We start from the raw sequence: 22949 nt of genomic DNA on the forward strand, positions 1-22949 counted from the left end.
CACTGGTGCACAGAGACCGGGATCAAAGGATTGTCCCGCAGTCTCCCGGTCTCAATTAAAGTATTTGCTGCAAACTATTCTTTGCTTGCACACTTGGTTGCTGCTCTGTATAGTGCGTACAGCCAATGACAAAGAGCTTCCCTATTAGTCTCCCAGATAAAAGATAACAGCTAGGGAGAGATACTCAAGTTAGCATAACAGTGATTTTATTCTGTTTCCTGCCTTAAGTAAAAGTCTAAGTGCAGGTGATAGATTGTATCAATAAAATGGGGAAAGGCAGTATTTACAACTCGCACCACAACAAATGCACAATAAGTGCCCTGCCAAATTGGAGCCTTTGCTATCAGTCAGCCAGCATCCAATTTGCAATTTTACAACACACTGTCGGGCACAAACTAATAAAAATAGATCTTGCCCAACATTCAAATCCAATAATTTCTCTAGGGTATTTACCCTTGGACTTCATTCCTTCCTAAAATCACTCCTAGTACACTGGGTCACGATAACAGTGTACCCTGTGCCCAGGATCCAGTCCCAGTTCATGTTCTTCACTTGTACCTCCCTTACCTCTTGCCACTATTGTGTGGGCACCTTACTACGTCCCTGACAAGTGGAAATCAAGGAAGGGAGTGAAAACCCGTCGCCAATGGGAGACTCAGACCTCCACGCGCTTCTCTAGCGCTTCTCACTTACCGCTATAGGGGTCACCTGCAGCCACCATGGTTCACCTACAGGCATCTTAATTCGCCCACAGCACCGGAGGGCATCAAAATTGGGGCCCGAATAGCACCTTCACGTTTGCCCAATTAGCCTCGAACACCATGCTCTGACCCGACTGCACCGTACCAGTCACACACACTGGATCCGACGTCGGGTGTCTGGCGCAGGCTAGAGGAAAGGACCCAGAGCCACGGCGAGAACGCTGACAACACCAAGTCAAGCCACACTGCAATGCTGGGGAAACAAACGAGCAGCCGCTTCCGACTTGCGTGAACCTGAATGTTTCATTAAGTGGTTTTTAGTGTGATATGAGGGAAAAAGACAGATTGTCAAATAGAAGCACAGAAGAATGCACAATAGTGAGAATATTGGTAGCTGGGGCCAGAGAGTAGGCATGGGATATGTATTGCAATACAATGTAGAGTCATGGTGTGTTATACATGCATTTTTTAGACATACGCACCAAAAGGTTAGAGCCCATTAAAGGGGTGCCAAGAAGGGGAACAATGTTTCCCTTACCATACATTATATCTATGAAATATAGGGGCATTTGGAGAAGAAAAAGAAAAATTGTGTCCAGGATCACAGAGATTGAAAAAGTATCGCTAAAAGTAAAAATTTAATTATCTGTGAAAATTACAGTAAAAAGTAGTTTAATGTATTAGTGGATGATATTGAGCTAAGAACAGTGAATATGTATGGGGAATGGGAAGGATAAATGAGACAAAAACACTTTTTTGTGAAGTTATTGGAAATGCATGTAAAAATGCAAAAATGTGTATTTAGAATGAGGAATCATTGCGCACTGAGGGGAAGTGCTCGCCAAGTGCACTGAGGCTAAGGGCACACACAAAACGAGTAAGAGGCATGGTACATTTAAAACAGTTGGATTGAGAAAACATTAGGTTGAAAAACTATTTTTTATAGAAGTATACACCTTGATGGTCTGACTTCTAAGAATAAGGAATTGACTATTTAAGGTTTTTTTGCAGGGGTTTGTTCAAGTAAAATGTATTTATGAATAAGGTATAACCAGGCCGGGCATTGACAAAGAAAATTAAGGCAGGTTAGGCACAGTTATTGAGCACAGCATGGAGTATTATTACATGTTATGAAGTGATATATTGGGGAAAAATAGAGATGATCAATGGTAGAATCTCTATTATGATATGCTTGCTAGAAGAGGGGAAGTGACACACACACACACACACACATGCATGAAAATACATGCATGCACATGAGAAGGCATGCATATGCACATGCACACATGATTTTATGGACATATAGGTGATCAATGAACTATAGACAAGGCATTTAAAACACACCCATAGGCAGTCAGAAGAAAGACTTCAATATTGCAATGAGAACACATACACACAAACAGGATGTTTTTGTTTTACATTAAGAGTATTAGATAGGAACATTATGTTTTATTAAAGTAAAATATAAGAATAGCTGGTCTTTTTGAAGAAATATAAATGAAAGGTGAAAATGTGATTGCTTATATTCAGGAACACTGAATTCTTGAAGCACGCAAGCAGGGGTGAAAACAGTGGCAGTTTCTTACCACAGTTTATGTCAGAGACTGTTTGAGCAGGTACAGAGACAAGTGGGAATGGAAGCGAAGTCATGGGCAAAGATACAGTTGACTATCACGCATTATTGCAGGCTGCGGCAGGAGAAGAAAAACTAAGCTAGGAAAACTTGAGGAAGCCAAGTTAGTTCAAAAAGGAATTGTCAAAATATGCCATAGAAGAGGCAATATTGACGTGTGGAGAAGGATTGGGAATGCGACAAGCAGTGGGTACATCACAGGTGAATAATCAGAGCCAAATGGATCAAGGAGGGAATGGGATTGTGCCACGAAGCAGAGAAATGAGAAATAGAGAAAGAGGTAGTTTATAGAAATAAACAAGGCAGTCTTCAGAATATAAAGAATGATAATCAGAATGTGCAAGGACCACTTAACCAAAGGCGTCTAGTTAGAAGGGCTCTTCCTGTACATTTAGAAGGGCTCTTCCTGTACATTAAATGTATGGGATGAAAGAGCACATTGTGCGTGCATGTAGGAGCCAAGGGTATGTACAAGATGGACGATTCTCAAGAGGGAGGACAGTTTATCCTCCAGAATATAGCTCACAAATTAGGGAAGGGTTTGCCCAGGATCAGACATTGGGCCTCATCACGAGTTTGGCAGTAACCCTTAAAGGCATGGTCCAGTAACATTTTTTATTGTCCCTACGGGTCGGCCATGTTTTTTTAAGCCTAAGTGGCTCGATTTTAGAAAACTTTCCTATGGACCTTACCCAAGTTTTCGTCCATTAAACGCACGCGAAAACAGGCACCAGGGAGCCGCCATTTTGTGATAATCCTATCACTTGCCGCATCGCCCTGGCTGACCTGATTCTGCAGCACTAAATCAATTCCCCCGCCCCTGAGCCTGACATTATCAAAACATTCATATTCCCCGCCTCTCTCCGTGACGTTACTGTGCTGCGTAGGCAAACGCGCCCAGTCGTCTTCTACGCGACTCCACACAGAACCCGGAAACCAACACAGACCATCTCACAACACAGCGCGCCAAAATTCGGAATATGAAACTGTACTTTAAAATCAAACAGCAACACGGTACATTTGGTAAAGTACATTTATTTGACATTAAATGTTTAGAGAATATTCAGAAATTGCCATATGAACTCCGAAAGCCATTACTTTTCTTTTATCGGTATCTGCAATGGTACACAGGGTGTTGCTTTTCGTTAAAAAAAGCACTTTGGAAGCACAGTGAACCGCAAGGCTGTTCCATCAACTAGGCACTAGTCCATTGTAAAGGTTGATATGTTGCTTCTAGCCACTAGTACAGTGTAAGGGCATGTGGGCCCTTGGCGATCGTCCCATAATATGGTTAACGTGCTCCAATTGTTCACACAAAGCTGCAGGTGTCTATTGTAGAATCCGTCTGCCGGTGTCTCAAACTGATGACAGTAGCAGAAGGGGAGCAAATACCTGTTATGAAAACAAAAAAATTATAATTAGTCTCGCCAGCCAATCTTCATTAATATTACTCATTTTATTTATTACGCCAATCAGAAACTATTTGCTTGCAAGGATAGTTCAATGGAGTATGTTCGGCTCTAAAATCAATGCGAAAAGTAACAAAATAAATCGAGGCCAACACACAATGAGAAACGACAGTTAGTCTACATGCGTGTGGAATGATATGATATGGCATTTGTAACGCGCCTATACACAAGTGTTTTAAGGCACGACGAGGCAGGGGGGGAACAAGGGCAGACAGACAACAATCCTACTAGGCCAGGTGTCTTTCAGATCGCGCATGGGGAAGGGGAGAGGGGGGTAAAAGTGCTGTACATGGTTAGTAGAATACAAGATAAATAATAGGGCCAGCTGGTGGCAAGTGCAAGGTAAATGCCGGGAGCAGGGGCTGAAGGATACAGAGACAGTCCCGTAGTGCAGGTAGGCAGTGCAGGGAAAAGTGGCTGGGCCAAGGACCGAGATCGGTGAGACCAGTGGACCTGCATGCCCATGTGCCCACTACGAACACGTTTTCCTTGCTTTTCCTAGCTCTTCATTCATTCATTTATTCATGCATCCATTCATTACTTCTTCATTCCGGTATAAAAGCGTCTAAAGATTTACTCTCATTATATTTGAAATTTCCATTGTGTCTCGCCGTAATGCAGTCTGTAAAACGGACCGTGCTCTTGACAACGATTTTTCGTATACTGAACTATAATGAAACTCGGTCTAGTTTCTGAATTTTCTGCCTTATCGACTCATACGTTATTGCGCACCCCCTTCAAATGAAGTTCTTTCGGCATGGTCCCTGTCTCAAGGTCAAAAAACAATAGACCCTTATACTTCCAGTGCAACTTGTGGGCCTCTTCTGGGCGCGAGCTGAAAATCAAAGCCGCTGTCCTTCGCATTCTTTATTTGCAACATCCCGTAGTAAAGGCATCTGTGAGAACTTGAAGTTTAGAATCCCTCTATGTAGTGCGCCCCAATGTGCAAATGCGAACTGGCTTCTCTCCCAAATGCCATGGCCCGCTTGGCGCATTCTAAGGCCCCCAATTTTGTCCCCATTGTCTGCGAGCTTTGCAGCCCAAATGGAGACATTTAATTTTTGGCGGAAGGTCAGGGAAAGTATAAAGTACCACAGGAGTTGAGTTAAAAGTGAGATTTATTGTTTGTTTGTTTTATTATTTTCAATACGCAAGCCTCCCCTCGGTTAACAGTGCGCAACAGTGCGCAGCATTTACATTTACATGAGATGAGACATGAGAAAAATATGCATACACATATATGAGGTGAATAGAGAGAATTCAAAGATGACACCCAGCTTGTTCGCCACCCATGATGGTGAAGGTAGGGGCTAGGGTTACAGGTACACTGTACAATAACATTTATTTACAAAAAGACAATCGTATTGCAATTATTTAAACCGGGATTTGTACTTCACAACCAGCTGTGCTTCTGGTGGACATGGCACAGTTGCAATGTTCGGGGGGAATGGATCACTGCTCTGCACAGAAACGTCCAAAATTCCATATCTGTGCTTCTCTAACACAGCAATAATAAGGCCTTTCACAAAGTAGAACTGCATTTCATCATAGACTGGTTTGATCACCCATTGCTTACTTCGTTTTGAAAACACCTTAGTGTAGCGAGCCATCCTTACTTTACCCCTAGTCCTAGATTGTTCACGTCTGACATTGCTGTTATGGGCCAAGACCGCTAGTAGAGTGCGATGTTTCATGCCCCGAAAGCTAAAATGCAAGCGCTTTGGCCTGTACTTTAGACACATATTGTGGAACACCTCCAAATCTCCTGTGTGACAGAATTCTGTCAGTCCTCTCAAATCTCTTGATAGAGTTTTGTCGAAAACAATCTTCTCAATGGCTTTGTGTGTCGGTGAAGATGGAATCAACCACTTCTTCTTCCTTGCCTCCTCTGGGGACAAAGGGCCATGTTCACATTGGTGGAAATGTAGGTTTTCTGACCAGCGGTGAACGTTGGTACAGTGGTGCATCAGTGACCGCCATTTTTCAAGTAGTATTTCCACTGACCCTTCACAAGTTTTTGAGCTCCACCAAAGATGGTTGGTGATAGACTGGGACCACTGCAAAATACTTTCAAAACCTTTTTTTTTTCCTGCAGCCGAGATTTTCTTACTGATTGATTTAGCAAGATGTCATACGTCAAATTGATGATTAATAAGCGGAAACTGCTCTCTCATTGTCTTGGCAATTGAAACGTGTCTGTCCGTGGCTATGAGGTCGATGTGCATTCCCCTCGATTGTAGATATTCCACTGATTTTATAAATCCTAGTTTCTCCATGGCCACTGAGGATGTACATTGTGTTACCTGCACGACCACCGAACTCACAATTTTCTTACTATCCATGTCCTGAAAGTGGTAGGTGAAGTACTTGGCAGAAAATCCAGGGCTGTCGCACTGTCCATCGCCGGCTAGCCTGAATCGTTTGCCTTCGAATGTACTGGCTAGAGACAATTGTTCAATTTTCCAAGCATCACTAATGACCGGAAACAGATAATCACGTTGGTATATGTAGTACAGCGATTTAGAAATGGAGTCCCACAAACTGAAAGAAAGCCTCTAACTTTCTAAAACTGGAGCCACTAAAAAGTGATGCAGCTGCACACAGTAGATTGCCTGCTGGCATTTTCCCCAGCATCGTTTGTGCAGACCATGAGAACCTATGATTTAATCTACAAGCGGCATTTATTTTGACGTTACTGCCTTTTATTTGACAAGTCACATTAATCAATGGCTTCCCACATACTTTCCCTCTAACGGAATGCACACATTTCAGCATACTTATAATTTCCATCAAACAACTGTCGAATACAATGTATTTGCTCTCTTTCATTAGACTGTCATCCTGCGTCAACGTTGTTTCGGCCTGTGATGTTGCGGAGATTTCAACACATTGGAAAGTAATATCGCTGATATCAAGTTCTGATGCGTCTATGGATGCTGTGGCTGGTTCATTCTCTGTCATTTCGACATCTGTTACTTCAACATTGATGGGAGAACACAACAATGTCGACAGGTTTTTGGGTGGCAATTTTTTGGCAGATGTAGATTGTGTGAATTGATCTGCAACTACTTCAGAGCTATCTTCAATACATTCAATATCATCTTCTTGTGGTGGTGCGGTAGCACTGTAGCAATGGTCCAATGCAACTTTGCTGTATTCTCCAAACACAGTTAATTAATGTTCTGGCCATTGGACATGAGCATCTCGAGCCTGAACACGCCTCGCCTCAATTAATAGTTCCTCCATAGTGTACATGGTCTGGCAAGCAACATCTCTCATTCACTTCACTCTCTGTGTATGTATAGTTCTGACACCCACGGGTAACTAGAGGAGAGATTGGAAAGGGGATGTTCAGTTTAAACACAAGATAAAGTGTAGTCCAATTGACTGGAAAAAAACATAAAATAGTCCCCAGCACAAACATTTTTTTAAAGTTATGAACTGTTTGTAACTAACCTTTTTTTGTTTTTTTTTCTTTGCAACTTTTTTGACTCGACCTTCAACATCTGCACGCTGTAGCTCCGATTAGTTTCCGCATGTCCTCCCTTCCTCTTGCGCTGCAACGACTATATTTTCTGTATCCGCATAGAAAGCACGGAATGAGGCTCCATCGTCTCCCTGAAACATAGTACTTTCATTAATATGTATCAAAATATTGTTAGCATAAAACACACGTGAGGACGAACACACAGGTACATCTCAATAGCCAAACACGATTTAAACATTGTGTGCAACAATCAAACGACAAGTATTCGACCTGTGATGATATATTTCGATGGAACTGTCAGTATCCATACCTCTTGCTCTGCATGGACTGCCATGAATGGTTGTATTGGAGAGGAGGCATCAGCATCTCCCTGAATCACAGTACTTGCATTAGTATGGTTTTCAATATTGGAAACATAACACACACTTGGGGTCGACGGCACAGGTACATATAAATAGATAACCACAAATGATGCATTGTCTAAAACAATCAAAGAAAATCTAAATATGCAGATTTCATCGACTTATTTCTCCGATTCCTTTACATCTGCATCATCAAAATGGGATGTTGTGATTGTAGTGGAAGCTCTGTCCTCTCCCTGAAACACAGTACTTGCATTAGTATGGTTTTCAATATTGGAAACATAACACACACTTGGGGTCGAACGCACAGGTACATATAAAGAGATAACCACAAATGATGCATTGTCTAAAACAATCAAGGAAAATCTAAATATGATCACATTTTATCGACTTATTTCTCCGATTTATTTACATCTGCATCATCTAAATGGGATGTTGTGATTGTAGTGGAAGCTCTGTCGACTCCCTGAAACACAGCAGTTGCGTTAATAGGGAAGAAAGTATAGCAAATGGAATCACGTTATATGATCACGCATGATGGAGCCGTCAGTATCCATACCTCGTGCTGCTGAAGAATATCTATGGATGTTGCAAATGTAGTGCGCACTTCCGAAATCTGTTGCGCCGATTTGTATACGCATGGTCCCGCTTCCACTTCCCCTGGAATTACTTGAATGTCAGGCTCTGCATCAAGTGTAGGGTTTGACGCTCCATCAACTGACTGAAACATAGTACTTGCATTAGTGAGGATTACAATAGTGAAAACATAACACACACCTGGGGTCGACAGCACAGGTACATATCAACGGCTAACCACGGATGAAACATTCTGTAGAACAATCAAACGACAAGAATTCCAGCTCTGATGATGACGCTCGATGGAGCTGTCAGTATCCATACCTCCTGCTGGTGAAGAACATCTAGAAATGTTGTAGATGTGCCGGACGCTTCAGCATCTCCCTGAAAGACAGTACTTGCATTAGTATGGATAACACTAATTATAACTGAAAACAAACACCAGTGGACGATAACTAAGGTGTATATCAATTGGAAAGCACTAACCAAACATTCGGTAAAATAATTACACGATAGAATAAAACTATTACTTGACATGCATAAAACAAGTCTGTAGCGGATTAGCCTAGTAAGATTACCTGATACACGCTAGAAGTGGTTGATAACTGCGACCACGTCAAGGATGTAGAATGTTCTTGCTTCAGATTCAAGGGATAGTCAAGAAGTTGTAAAGGTAAATTAATGATTGATAATGAAATGCCAATATTGAAAATAGCCATGTAAGGCGACAGAATACTTGAAAAATGCTCAATACAGCACAGTTCCCTGTTCCCATATATATACATTTCGTTTGTGGGTTATGAAATCGAAAAAGAATATATTGATAAATGTCATTATTCAAAAAGCTATACACTCATATAAATATCAAAATTATTACAAGGGATAGAACACCTACAATATCAATTAATCCATTCGGCTACCTACATACTACTGCAACGCCTAAAGCTAAATCCGGACACTTGACTCACTGGTGGCAGAATGTGGACGAATAGAGTGGGAATAGCGTTTTCGAGCAATTTCCGTGTCGTTCGCCGTTTATTCTTCGTTGTTACCCAAGATGTTGTGTACATGTCCAAGGAAAAGTGCCGGCTGCAGATGCGGTATCGATCACCCCTCTTGTCCTGTAAGACTTGTTGGACTCTACTTTCCAGCTCATCCAGTGGATATCCGCAATGTCTGACCCATTCTCTTATTCGATCAACAGTTTTCGGGAATACATGCATTGTAGTGCCTTCAGATTTCGCATGGGTCTTCGAAGGGCAACCGCTAACCGAACAGGCAGCCATTGTTGATAAATCTGAAAAAGCAAATATCGACATTATTATACAATCTTCATGAATAAAGATTTGATACAAAAGTAAATTAATCATACAATGATCAATGCAAGGTTTGTTTTGGTTGCAGGAACTATACCAGTTCATTATGTGTGGCTTAGTATTTGCATAAGTTGCAGAAATGTATAAATGATGTGACTAAAATCTGAACATGTGACTCATCCCTTGGATGTTCTGTCTTGCACGAGAAGGAAACATGCTTACATTATAGACTGGACCCCCGAAGGATGCAATTCGATGACAATAGACAAAGATGAAAATAAATAGATCTATTGATAGCATAGCAATGGGAACTCAAGTCAATAGCAATGAGACCAATGAACATAGCACTATTGTGTACTCTACTCGCAAATAGATAGAAATTTAAAAATCTGCGAAATATGACTAGGATACATGGCCTTACCTTGACCAACAAACAGTTGGATTCAGCAAGCAGAGCAGTATGTTGCAGGAGAATAGGTGGGTGGCCAAAGGTAGCACACTGATGGGTTTGCTCTAAGCGGTCACAGAAGTTCACGGATAGCACGACGACGAGCAGATTAGCGTAGATCTCAGTGGTTGCCAGGTAGCACGTTCAGGAGTTGACTTGCAAAGCACAAAGATGTTCTCATGAGACATATCAAGTGGTTTATAAAGTATTAGAAACAGGGGTGTGTTTGTGAATGAATGACGTATGTATGTCGTGGTCTTAGGGGGGCGGCCTGCTTGAAGGGGAGGCCTGGCTGGAGACACGGGGTCCGAGGAGGCCATTGGATACCTTTTGAAGTGTACATGCTGTTTGGCACCTTGGCCGATTGCACCCGTGACAGCCCCCCATGCCAGCGCTCATCCCCAGGTGCGAACCGCCTTTATTATTATTATGTATTATAGTGGTCAAGACCCTTAACCTAAGGCCTGTATAATCCAATGGTAATTGTTAGTATAGATATAGGTGTGACTTTTATAGAGACATAACCTACTGAAAGACTTTGAACAAGTGTTATTTAGTGCATGCATTATCGAGAATATTTTATGTTAGCTTAGATAGATAGTGACCACCCTGCTTCACAGCGACCAAACCTTCACCCATTCGGAGCGCAGATTTCTGACGTCCATCCTTGAATGGAGACACACTTGATTCATTTAAAAAATCGAAACAACCGTTGTTAAAATATATGTGGTGTTTTATTTTGTATCTTATTTTCATGACACAAAAATACAAGACTTTAAAGATTATACAGGTCAGGTTGCAGCACATCGAGAGAAAATCCCCTGTACTGACCGCTGTCACTCGGGAACGTTTCTCTTATGGCACGAACGGCACAGGCGGGTGTCACTCTTCGAACGCGGTGTCCAAGCCTCCCGTGGAGCTACCATGTAAAGGAACGATAGGCCACCAGCCTGTACCACCTGTGAAAAGGAATGAAACAAACTGTTTTTAAATGACCAAGATAAGTTTAATAAACGTTTGTTGTCAATGACAATTCTTGTAACTAATGGCATTCTGCACGGACAAATGCTATCTAGACAATGCACACTATTGAACGACTTTCATGCGTTACTAAGATATGAATATATAATTTTGGATATAGTAGAAGACCATGAAATAGGAGTGGCATGACAAGCAGAGTATACTTACTCGTTACTCGGATTACGAGGACGAACCGTTGCGCAAAGTTCGTGCATAAGCACCATCATTATTCTCAACACGGCCCGTGTGAGGCAGGCTGCCCTGAAGTCTGGCAGCTCGATGATGCATTGCGGTCGTGGCTCGCCTTCCGAAATGTAGGCCAGGCATCCCGAGTTTTCTCGGCAGCAGCAGTTCTCCTCCTCGGTTGGCATTAGCTCGCACCGATTGCATGTGCACCAGGTTGAGACGCCGTCCATGCGACTAGCTCCAGGCTCTTCATCTGTTGATTCGTCCTGCCAACTGCCGTCCGAATCCCCATCGTTTTCGCGTGCTTCCCTTTCTAGTAGTTCCTCCTCGGTATACTCGGGCTCCTACATGTAGGGCATTATTGTAGCCATTGTGTGAGCCATTGTGTGGTAAACAAAGAAAAATAATTTACTGAGATGGTACAGGTGTTCACACGGGCTACAAGCGGCGAAGGTAGCTGACCAGAGCACAGAAACGAGTCACAAAATACTCTAAGTAACACAGAGAGAGGAATGGAATCGAAAATCTGCTGCTGTGTGTTGTGAAACGGTCTGTTTATACTTATTGAGGAAAGAGGCGTCCTGCCATTTCCATGGCGACACGTCATTAGCTGAAGCGCAGCGAATGTTGACACAAGACGTGCTTTGGCGTTGGGAAATGGGCGGTACGAGTCTGCTGATGACAGGCTTTGGGGAGGGGGAATTGATTTAGTGCCGCAGAAGCAGGTCAGCCAGGGCGGTGCGGCAAGTGATAGGATTATCACAAAATGGCGGCTCCCTGGTGCCTGTTTTCACGTGCGTTTAATGGACGAAAACTCGGGTAAGGTCCATAGGAAAGTTTTCTAAAATCGAGCCACTTGGGCTTAAAAAAACATGGCTGACCCGCAGGGACAATAAAAAATTTTACTGGACCATGCCCTTAAATCCGACGGTAGGCTATTACTGCCGGATTTAAGGGTCCACCAAATCAGGGCTTCGGTGGATTTCTCCCCAGATCTGAGCTGGGGGGAAATCCACCGAAAATTCGCACTCTTACCCCCGGCGGGAAATCCGCCGGGGGTAAGAGCGCAAAAATTCCCCATTTAGCCCAATGGGGAATGGGGAATTCCCGAATGGGCTCAGTGGGGAATGGGCAATACCCGTTCTGCCAAACCCGTGATCCCGCGCTATTAGCACCGGGGGGTTTGGCGGTAGGGTAATTAACGCCGGCGCTAATAGCACCGGCATTACCGCCCAACTCGTGATGAGGCCCATTGTCTCAGACATGAGAGCTGAGAGTGCAACAGGTACAGCAACTGGAGTAAGTGTAAAGTGAATTCACTACAGGGGCAATTGTAGTGAGCCCCCATGCAGATTCAGCAATATGCAAACATAGGACAGGTATTGACACCCAGGATAGGAGGTGCCACTATGGTAGGAGGAAAACCTTTCACAGGAACAGGGGTATGCATGCACCCACAATAAGGCATCTTACTAGGCAACTTGATGTGCTCAGAATTATCAGTGACACTAAGCTCTAAGAGGAACCAAGGGTTAATGTGACGATAGGAGGCAAAACATTTGTTCTATTTGGTAGACACTGGGAATGCATGTTCATGAATGAAGGAGGAAAGGTGTCAGATGGTGGGAATTATCAGAAGATTGAGAGTTCTTTGGAGCTACAAGTTGAGTTCCTTTTTTATTGATGAATTATTCGTTGTTATGGAAGAGTGTGGCATAATTCGTTTTTGATATATGTGTGACAGACACCAATTAAATATTTTGGGAAAGGATTTAATGGCAAAATGTAACATGATGATTTTATTTATTAGATCAAGGGATAGTGTGTTCTACTTTTGGGATATACCATTTGAACGTGGGTAAATTTCTATTGGCGTACACAGGGCAAGTGGTTCTGTGAGGTTTTTTTTTAGTAGATACAGAGGTATTTTTTATCATGAGTTGAGCATTTTGTTAAACATGGCCATTTGGCATAGTGGAGAACATGATTAGAATACCTGATGAATTCTGGTTCAGACCACAGATACCTATAGGTAAAGAGGAGGGACAGATAATCCCTGTGGAATGAAAAGCAGCCATACAAGGGGAAATGGCAATGTTCAAAGGAATGCACAATGAGAGTAGACCATGAAAGACAGTGATAGCTCTCAAGAAAGGATCTAGGTTGATTGACATCACTGTTGACAACATATTTAGAGAAGAGTAAACAAATGATGAAGTGGTCGTTCTTTAGGATCACCACATATTGGATATAAATAGGGAAAAGGGGAAATCCTACAGTGAATGATAAAAATACAGCAACACTCAGTATATTTTTCAGGAAGACTTGGAGAGACTTGGAGAGAGTGTCAAGTGTCCTCTGGACCATAGGCCCTTATGGCATGGGTTTAGTGAAATGAATAGGGGAACAAAATAAAAATAAATGCATGCAAGGGATTATAATATGACAAACATGAAAGTTTGCATTACGATTAAACTAATTAGTGTGAGATAATAATAAATAGTTGACCTTAAATTGCACAGGAATAAGAAACTCAAAACTAAGAGGTTGATGACAATTCAGGGTGTGAAGTAAATAAATAACATGAATGTAGGAATGAGAGATTGGATATTAAAGCCGCGGGATGCACAAGGTAATAGAATGTGCATCTAAGAGAACAAAGAGTAACATGATGAGACAAGGGTGATGAAGGAAGGACTGGATAAGGAATCCAGATTCATAGATAATTAGCACAATTAATGGTGCTGGTTATAATTGAATAATGTAGTGTATTTTAATAAAAAGAGACAATGTGATTAATGAAGGGCCAAAGGGGTATGGATGGCCAAAATTAATTTGATTATATAAGAGGACTTTTTTTTATAGAACTAGACTAAAGAGCATATGAGAGTAAGTAACAAACCAGTATTTCAATATATATGATGGTGTTGATTAATGTTTTTCAGATGAAAGAAAAATATTGTTATTGTTGAACACAGGAGGAGTGTCTACATGACCTTAGCAAGGAATAGCAAATATAATGGGAAGAGACATTATATCATGACAAACGTAAGTATTTAGTGAACAGGTAGAAAAGAAAGAGGTAAGTATCAGTACACACCGCAAGTGTGTGAACACACTGTTGATCATTATAAGGAGTACAAAGACCCAGGTGAATACAGAAAAAAGGCAGAGAGCAACACCGTTTTTTCAAATAAATAGCAAAACAGGTGTGAGCATAGAATAGCATGTATATGCACGTATGGCCATATCTTACGACAAGGACACAGCAGGCTTTGGATAAAAGGTGAAGTAACCTTTTTGAAATTGTGGCAACTGGGGAGATGCCAAATGAGTACATTTGGTAAAATATAGGAAATATTTAGGATAGGCAAAACAATGTACTTCTTATATGTCACATTCGCATACATTTAATACGAACAGTGCTGGGTTCCAAATAACAGGGGTAGGTAAGATTAGTGTAGCTAAAGCAGCAAGCGGCACATGGCAAAATATGTCAATTTTATCTCAACAATATAAAAGAAACAGCAAAATAAAGAAGACCGCAGTCACACGCTAGCAGAAGAAGGATTTAAAGCAGAGAGAAAATGTTCAGCATGGTTGAAGAAACTAAAAAGAAAGACAGGCCTGATTGCTACACTAATGATAAATCGTTTTTTACGTGCACCAATGTTTTTATAAATGTTTTCTGGAAAGAGAGCCTATATTTGAGTCGGCTGAAAGGGTCAAGAAATGACCGCAGTAAACCTTTTGATTGGCAGGGAGGAGCAAGGGTCTATGGTAGGGAAAAAAACCTGAACACTCTGCCAGTCCTAATATGACTTTGCCTCTATTTCGATTTTCTACAGAAAGCAAGAACCCACACCAGCATTGTCTTCTTCAGCTACGGATATACCAAGAAGATAGAAGAGGAACAATTGAAGAAGACATGCTTTTTTGAAGAAGAAAAATAAGTTTTGAATTTGTTATGTTGTCTGTTTGTTGTTTATTATTTTTCTATTATAAAGAAGGAGACCAAAAATGACTCTTTGGTCTGAGAATGTCGACCGGGTGGGGAGGGGGAAATGATTCCTTTAAAATATTATGTAGTTTTGGTTGTGAAAATAAAAACCCATAAGAAAGTAGGGCAATGCCAGACACAGGTGGATGCATATATTGTATAAACTCAGATCATAAGCCAAATCCTGATATCACCCAGAATATATTTCAATATAAGTTAAAGAAGTGCAAAAAGAACGAAAGGAGCAGCCATCATGTTATATTAGAAATGAAGAAAAATGCAGTACGGATTTTTTAGGAGGCAGGAATGTTTGATAGAAACACACAAGTATTTTTTAAGGGTTGGGTTTGAGGAGGGAGCATTGACGATAGAGATGTACTTATTTTTCAAAGGAAACTCATTCAGTTTTATATTACAGATGGACGGGAGAGAGCTATACACCAGGAGATTGGTGCCAACCGATCGTGCGAGCACAGAGAAAATATTGAGGGACCCAGCCAGATGCTCAGCCACAGTTGTTTATACTTTGTGTTTCTAACAAAAATAAATCCTGAGAGACTCCCCCATTCTTGTATTCCTCCCTCAATGTCTCTAGTACGCCCCTACTTGCCCTGATGGATTCTTGAGGGTTAGTTAGCGTAAGCAGCATGTCGTCAGCAAATGCTGTGACTTTATTCTGTTTCCCTCCAAAGGGAATGCCATGGATGTCGTCTGCTTCCCGTATTGTCGGTAGGAGGGGTTCTAGGCAGAGTGCGTAAAATAACAGGGAGAGAGTGCACCCCTGTTTTGTGCCCCTTCTCAGTCTAAATGGGCGTGACATGGTTCCATTCACTGTCTGATAATTGGCCTGCACCATTTTTAAATAGTTGCCTCCCAGGCCCATCTTCCCCAAAACCTGGAACAGAAAAGACCATTCGACGCGGTCAAATCTTTTTCAGCGTCTAGTGAGAGTAGGACCGCTGGGGTGTTTGTTTTCTGTGGTTTTTCCACCAGGTGGGCGACACGTCTTATATTATCTGCTGTCTGCCTGCCTCCTATAAAGCCTGCCTAATCCTGGTGGATTAGCTCCGGGAATAGCCCCTCTCTTTTCGCTGGTAGCTGCAGGGTTGAGGAGGCTCCCTGAGGGAAGATGCAGGCAGTAAAAGGACACATCTTTAAGTCTTGTCTGTCCAGCTTTTACTGAAAGGAAACCATTTAATAGAAAGCAATGTAAAAGGAGCTAAGGAGCTGCAGTGAATCCAAGTTGTTCCAGTCTGGTTATGAGTAGTTCCTAGAGCCCTGTTTTTGTTTTCACATTTGCATTGTGGTACTTGCAGTGCTGCATTTATAATGATTCAAATCTAAAGGTTTTTGTAACAGAATGAAAAGAAAAACAGTCTTCATGAACTTCTCACAGATGATTTAGGACAATTTGATATCCCGCAGTGTTTGCAAGTGCATGTGTGTTTGTTTGTGCGTGCATGTGTGTGCACCCGTGCGATTTGTACCAGCAATTGAGGATCTTAAACTGCAATTGAGATTTCCTAAAGTGTTGAATGAGACTGAGATGCAAAGTGACTAAAAAAACGATTGGCAAAGCCTAGAGTTCTGTTTTTTGTGCATGGATTTTAGAATTATTTAGGAGGGTTTGGGGAGGGTAATGGAACATCATTGGGAAGGAGGCAGCAGGAGAGAAGGGTGCTCCCAGGCTGCTCCTAGTGAGACTGTGCCCTGTCATCCATACTCTCTCCCTATCACGTTGCAGGAATGCCGCACTCTGGCACTATTTTTTGAGCCAAGAGGCAGTGGGCCTCATTAGGAGTTGGGTGGTGCAGTAAAAATGCTGCCGTATTAGCGGTACTGCCACATTACTGCACCGCCCAATCCTGAGTTTGGGGGAAAGTCAGAGGATTCACCTCCAGCTCTGAGCTGGAGGAGAGTGCACTGACTTTCCGCCCATTTTCGGCATAATTAATGTAGCGCAATTACTGCTGCAGTAATGGTGCCGAAAATGCTCTTTTCAGGCCAATGGACTCCAAAAAAATGAGGACTTACACCTCCACCGCAACTTGTGATCCGGACAAAGTTGCGGTAACGTAATTGCATTGGGTGGTATTCCAGCGGATTTACCATCAGTATACCATCCAACTCCTGATGAGGCCCACTGTGTCCACATATATCTCTAAAAACAGAAACATAACATACTGAGCAACCGAAACTAAAATAATAGCGAACACTTTCAAGTTCTCAAATTTAAATTGCATATTGTCATACATATATCGGGGGAAAAAAAAGTCATAAAAAAGTTCAGGTTATTACTACCACAGAGGGCTCTAATTATTTCCACATACTCAAGGAAGGAGCCCAATGTTTTTTTATCATAAGGCTGCCAGAGGTTTACCTAATGGTGTCCCTGACTATTTCCTTGGCCTCCGGTGGGCTCCCACCACCCTAACCCAGAGAGGCAACTAGAGCCTGGCACCCATACTATCTAATCTAAGGTACTCTGTTGGTGAGGACCTAAAGGATGCTGCAGCCTTCACTACCTCCAAGAATATCTAAGGGTTCCCTGCTCTCTTGGTGCACCTCAATATGATCAGTTTGGCTTTAGGGATTGAGCCCATCCCCTTTCCGTCTCTCCTCCTCTTACCTCTTGTCTCACTCCTTTACCTGATCTTGTCCCGCTTTCTCAGTTCCTGTTACCTTTTTACTCTCTACCCTCATCCTCACCTCTCCTTTTCTCTGTCTGCCTTCTCTCTCTCTCTCGATCTCTCTCCCCTTTGCCTTCTATCTCCTCTTCACTATCTCTGTCTTCCCTCCCATCTCCTAGTACTACTGCACCCTTCTGTCTTCACCCCTTACCCATCTTCCCCTTCACTCTTCTCAAACTCCCCTTTCTCTCTGTCCCACCACTCCCCCTACTCCAACTACTCCCTCTTATCTCCAGCCTCCCTCTCTGCACCTATCCCCTCTTCCTCTCACCCTCACTGTCTCTTTCACTCTTTTAGCCCTGAAGTTGAAACTCTATGGGCCTCATTACGAGGTGGGCGGTAAGTGGTTAACGGCGCTGGTAAAGGTGCCGGAGCCGTTAACCCCATATCGCCCTATTACGAGGTCCCCTTGCGGGACCCGCTCTGGACGTCTGGTTTTACCAGACGTCCTTAGCGGGTCCCGCGAATGTGCCAGCATGCTAACAACGGGCCCGTCATTAATGGGCCCGTTGTTAGCATGCTCCCCATTCCCATTGAGCCCTATGGGGGTTCAAATGGGATTGGGGATGGTCCAGGTCCGTGTTCCCTGAATGGGGAAATACTGGGCCCTCCAAGGTCGGAATGGCCGGGTATTTCCCCATTCAGGGAACCCGGACCCAAGTTTGGAGGCAGCCATGCCATTATTAAGGGCATGGCTGCCTCCAAAACTCGTAATGAGGCCCAATCTCTTTCTCCTACTCCCACTCTCTCCTATCACCCTCTCTTCTCACACCCAGTCCATCACACCTGCTGACTTCACCCAAACACCTTTCAATCCGTCTCGTTTCTTTGGGTCCCTTATACCTGTGACTTCATGATCTTTTCCTTTTCCCCTCCAGGTGGTGCTGGCCTGCACCTGACTGTTTTGGCCAGTCTAACCACATTATCTTTCCCAGCGCTGAATCATCATGCTGCTCGGCTCCAAAAGCCCCCTTTAGCCTATCCTTTTCCATGTGCAGGCTTTCCTGCAGTCAGTGAAGTTTGCTCAAGTCAGTGTTCGTTTGGCATCCCATTCTGTAGTCACTATGCTAAATCAACTTTTATGCAAGTTCGTGGGTGGCTGATGTGCTCAGAGGCTCCAGGATCTTGTTTGGATTAGGCGTCTCTCTCTCTCTCTCTATCCGCTTGTCAGAAGAGGATTCCAGCCAGAATAGAGGCTTCATGGAATTAGATGATTGACAGTCGTGCCATCATTATCAGGCAAGGCATATTCAGGGGGTTCAGGGACTGGGGGCCCTCCAAATCCGTCACCCCATCTCTGGGTAGGTTCAGCTCTGGCATACACCCTAGTAGGCCGCCGACCCCAGGTATGGAAGGTTCCCTGCCCTACCTTGCCACCAGGTTCAAGCCTCTGACCCTGTCACACTTCTTTAAAAGGTTCACATCTATAAACATTGGAAATGGCAACATTAACATTTAATATACTCTTAAAGATTAAGCATGACATTAAATAAAACCAACATTGCTAACTTGTTTTTTTTTAATATCCCCACTGATTTGCTCATTGTTTCAGGGGAAAATGTGTTGCACATGCGTGTTTATGGATTTTCACTTTTTCAGAAGTTGTCGATTGAGGAGTGTTTTTACCTCATCTGCGAATTATAATAATCCTTCCATGCGTAGTTTTTTTTATCCCATTACAGCGAGTATTATCTTTCAGTGGGCACATTTTTTGTATTTCACTGTGGAATTATTTTTTTTCCATTGCCAAAGTGTGTTGTATTTTGTTCCATACAAGGAACTAATTTATGCATGGACCATGATATGATATGATATGATATGCTATGCTATGATGTGGCGTTTGTAATGCACCTATACACAAGTGTTTCAAGGCACGACGAGGCAAGGAAGGGGTAACAGAGGGAGGACAGAGACAACCATCTTACTAGGCCAAGTAACATTGAGATCGCGCAAGTGCAGGGGAGGGGTGAGGGGAAAAGTGCCAGGGGAAAGGGGAGGGGGCAGTGCTGTACATGGGATCAAAACAATAACAAGAAGTGCGGCCAGCAGGTGGCAGGTGCAAGGGTAAGTGCAGACAGCAGGTGTCCAAAAGTGTAGGTAGAGGGACTGCAGGGTTCCAGATACAGACCCAAGTGCAAGGGTTGCCGGTAGGCAGTGCGGGTGTGCAACTGGGAAGGCAGGAACCTGGGCCCGAAATCAGAGGGTAGCCAGGTGACCAGTGCAGTATCAGACAGGAAATCAGCAGGCGAGAGGAAGAGAGAAGGTAGAAGCAAAGAAGAAGGTCTTGAGGTGCTTCCAGAACCAGAGATGGTTCTCCTCAAGGTTCAGAGAGGCAGAGAGGTTGTTTCAGAGGGAGGCCAAAGCTAAAGAAAGAGATCTACCACCAACTCATTGCTTGGAGAAGTGACTGACTGTGAGGGAATTGGAGGTGGCGGAGGGAAGAGCTCGAGTAGGAATGTATTTACGAAGATAGAGTTGAAGGTATTGAGGACCCAGGCCCCAGAAGGTCTTGTGGACAATGCAGAGTGTCTTGAACATAACCCTTGCAGCCACTGGGAGCCAATGCAGAAATTTCAGTTCTGGAGAGATACGATGCCGAGGCTTGAGGTCAAGGACGAGTCTCGCAGTTCTGTTCTGGATGAGTTGCATAGGGCGGAGGGTAGAAGCAGGCAGATTTAGAAAGAGGCTGTTGCAGTAGTCCAGCCTAGAGAGAACCAGAGCTCTAGAGACAGTGAGCTTCTGGGGGAAGGAGTGGAAAGGAAGAATACCTCTGAGGAGGTGCAGTTGGTAGTTTGACTTCTTAAAGATGTCAGAGATGGAAGGTGAAAAGGAGAGTGTGTAGTTGAAGATGACTCTGTGGTTCTTAGCCTCACAGGTGGGAGCAGGAAGAGGGCAAAGGGAGGCCAGCCAGAGAGTGACAGCAAAGGAGGGTGCAGGTGTGCCAATGAGGAGAATCTCTGTCTTACTGGCATTAAGGCAGAGATTGTTGATGGCACACCGCTCCTGGATAGCAGACAGACAGTGAGAGATCAGAGAAGGGGAAAGAGGTGGCAGAGAGGAGCCTGAAAACGATCTGAGTGTCATCCCCATAGCACTGAAAGTTGGAGCAGAGAACGGCAATGCAGTGGGCAAGAAGTGCCAGGTATTGGTTGAACAGCCAGAGAGAGAGGTTAGACCCCTGGAGAACACCACAGGCAGAGAGTGAGATAAAGGAAAGGAAGGACCCAAATTGGACCTGTGAGGGTCGATCAGATAGGACCATGTCAAGTTTGTACCACCTGACACCTTATGTAACAGGTAACATTCACTGCGGTATTACAGATACTTTGTATTAGCGCAAGTGTAATTAGCACAAGGGCAAAATAGGCCTTCCAACAAAGAAAAGATTTTTCCAATGCATTTTTGAACCATAGCAAAGGACTACAACTAGGAACACACTGCCCTGGTACAAAAATGCATTTAAATTGTATGTTTTATGTGCTAGGGAAATGTTTACCATAGTGCTCATTGCACCTGTACTTGTGCAACGTTTCTGTAATGCCACCATATATGTTTGACAGTTGCACTTATGTTTATTACAGGTTATGTCACGCTAGTATTATTGTACAGTTGTTATTTTACAGCTTTTTGTTAAATGTTTGTGAATTTGAAAGCACGTTTCCAACATCTCTGTATACATAAGTTCCAAATGTGTGCATTTTATTGTACTACTCATTTTAATGGACTCACCAATGTCAATGTGTTTGGGAGTCTTGCTCGATCCCATTTTTATTTTTATTTGGGGGCAGCTCTAGCAGAGCCTCAAGGATATAGGGATTGGGCAGCCTAACCCACCCCATGTCTTTCTCAGGACAGATAATCTTTCTTCTTACTGCCATATCCTCATACATGTGTCTGCCATTTGCTGTGGACAATATGCAATAACATTCTAAAAAAACATGTTTACTCATATGAATAAATACATCGCCTTGCAATGCAACAACTAGTCCTTATATAGTCATGCCCATTATGATAAATAGAAAATCAACTACATAAATGTCACAGAATGGGGTGACCACTTCACCTGTATATTGTTGTGTGCAACGCATAGAGTGGCCAGGGCAGTCCTGACATGTTCTTTTTTGCTGTTTTCCATTTTGTTCTCTGACTTCCTACTTGTGTTCTCCTGTGTGTTGTTGGGGGTCTAGATACACAATAGTTGGTGGTGCCCATGTGACAGTGGTCAGAGACTTTTTTGCTTGTGTTGCCTGTGTTGTTGCTTGTGTTGTGTGCTTTGTTGTGGACAATGTAGGGTAGACAGACATTGAATTACCAGCCCACTAGGAAAAAAAGACTAGGTGCACCCTTTTTTGGGAAGAACAGGAGCTTTGTTTTGTATGCAAAATAGAAAAATGGCGACAGGGTATTATTAGGCCACTGCCACAGAGCTATCTGTCTTAATCAAAGCAAGTAACACGTTATAACCATGTAAGTCGTCATCTGTGGCACATTTCATGTACAGTGTTCAGCCACCCCCCCTCATTGACTACCACCTATTTACATGCTTACATTCACATATTGTCAAGTCTCCCATTGACCGTGTCATCTTATCCTCCAAATTCTTCACACATGGGTGAAAGTCTCTTCACCTTGAGTCACTGTGAAATGATTGGTTAGGCTTTCGATTACTCCACCCTATCTTGAGGTCTAACCACGTGATGTCCACCTGGCCACCAACATGAGCTCAGTGGACAACTTTGAGGTCAGCCTAGTCCATGAAAGCAACACAACTGTTTTCTCATCTCAGACACACAAGCACCCTCATCAGGCTTCAGCGCTGCAATCTTATTGACGCTGGCATCGCCCTTTGCTCTCCCTGGTACAAATGACAGACCTTGTTCTTCTCGGTTGCCCTCTTTGTCAGGTACTCCTCCCAAGCGGTGGGCCTGGGGTTCCTGCATGTCCCATTTATCCACCTGAATCATGAAGGATTGATGAACTTTATCCCTGGGCATCTGGTGATTCAAATGGAATGATCATTATCCTGGGTGGCACTGGTGTCCTAAATCTCAGCTCGTGTTT

The sequence above is a fragment of the Ambystoma mexicanum genome, chromosome 13, assembly GCF_040938575.1.
Source record: "Ambystoma mexicanum isolate Mex_15411 chromosome 13, UKY_AmexF1_1, whole genome shotgun sequence".
In the NCBI taxonomy this organism is placed as follows: domain Eukaryota; kingdom Metazoa; phylum Chordata; class Amphibia; order Caudata; family Ambystomatidae; genus Ambystoma; species Ambystoma mexicanum.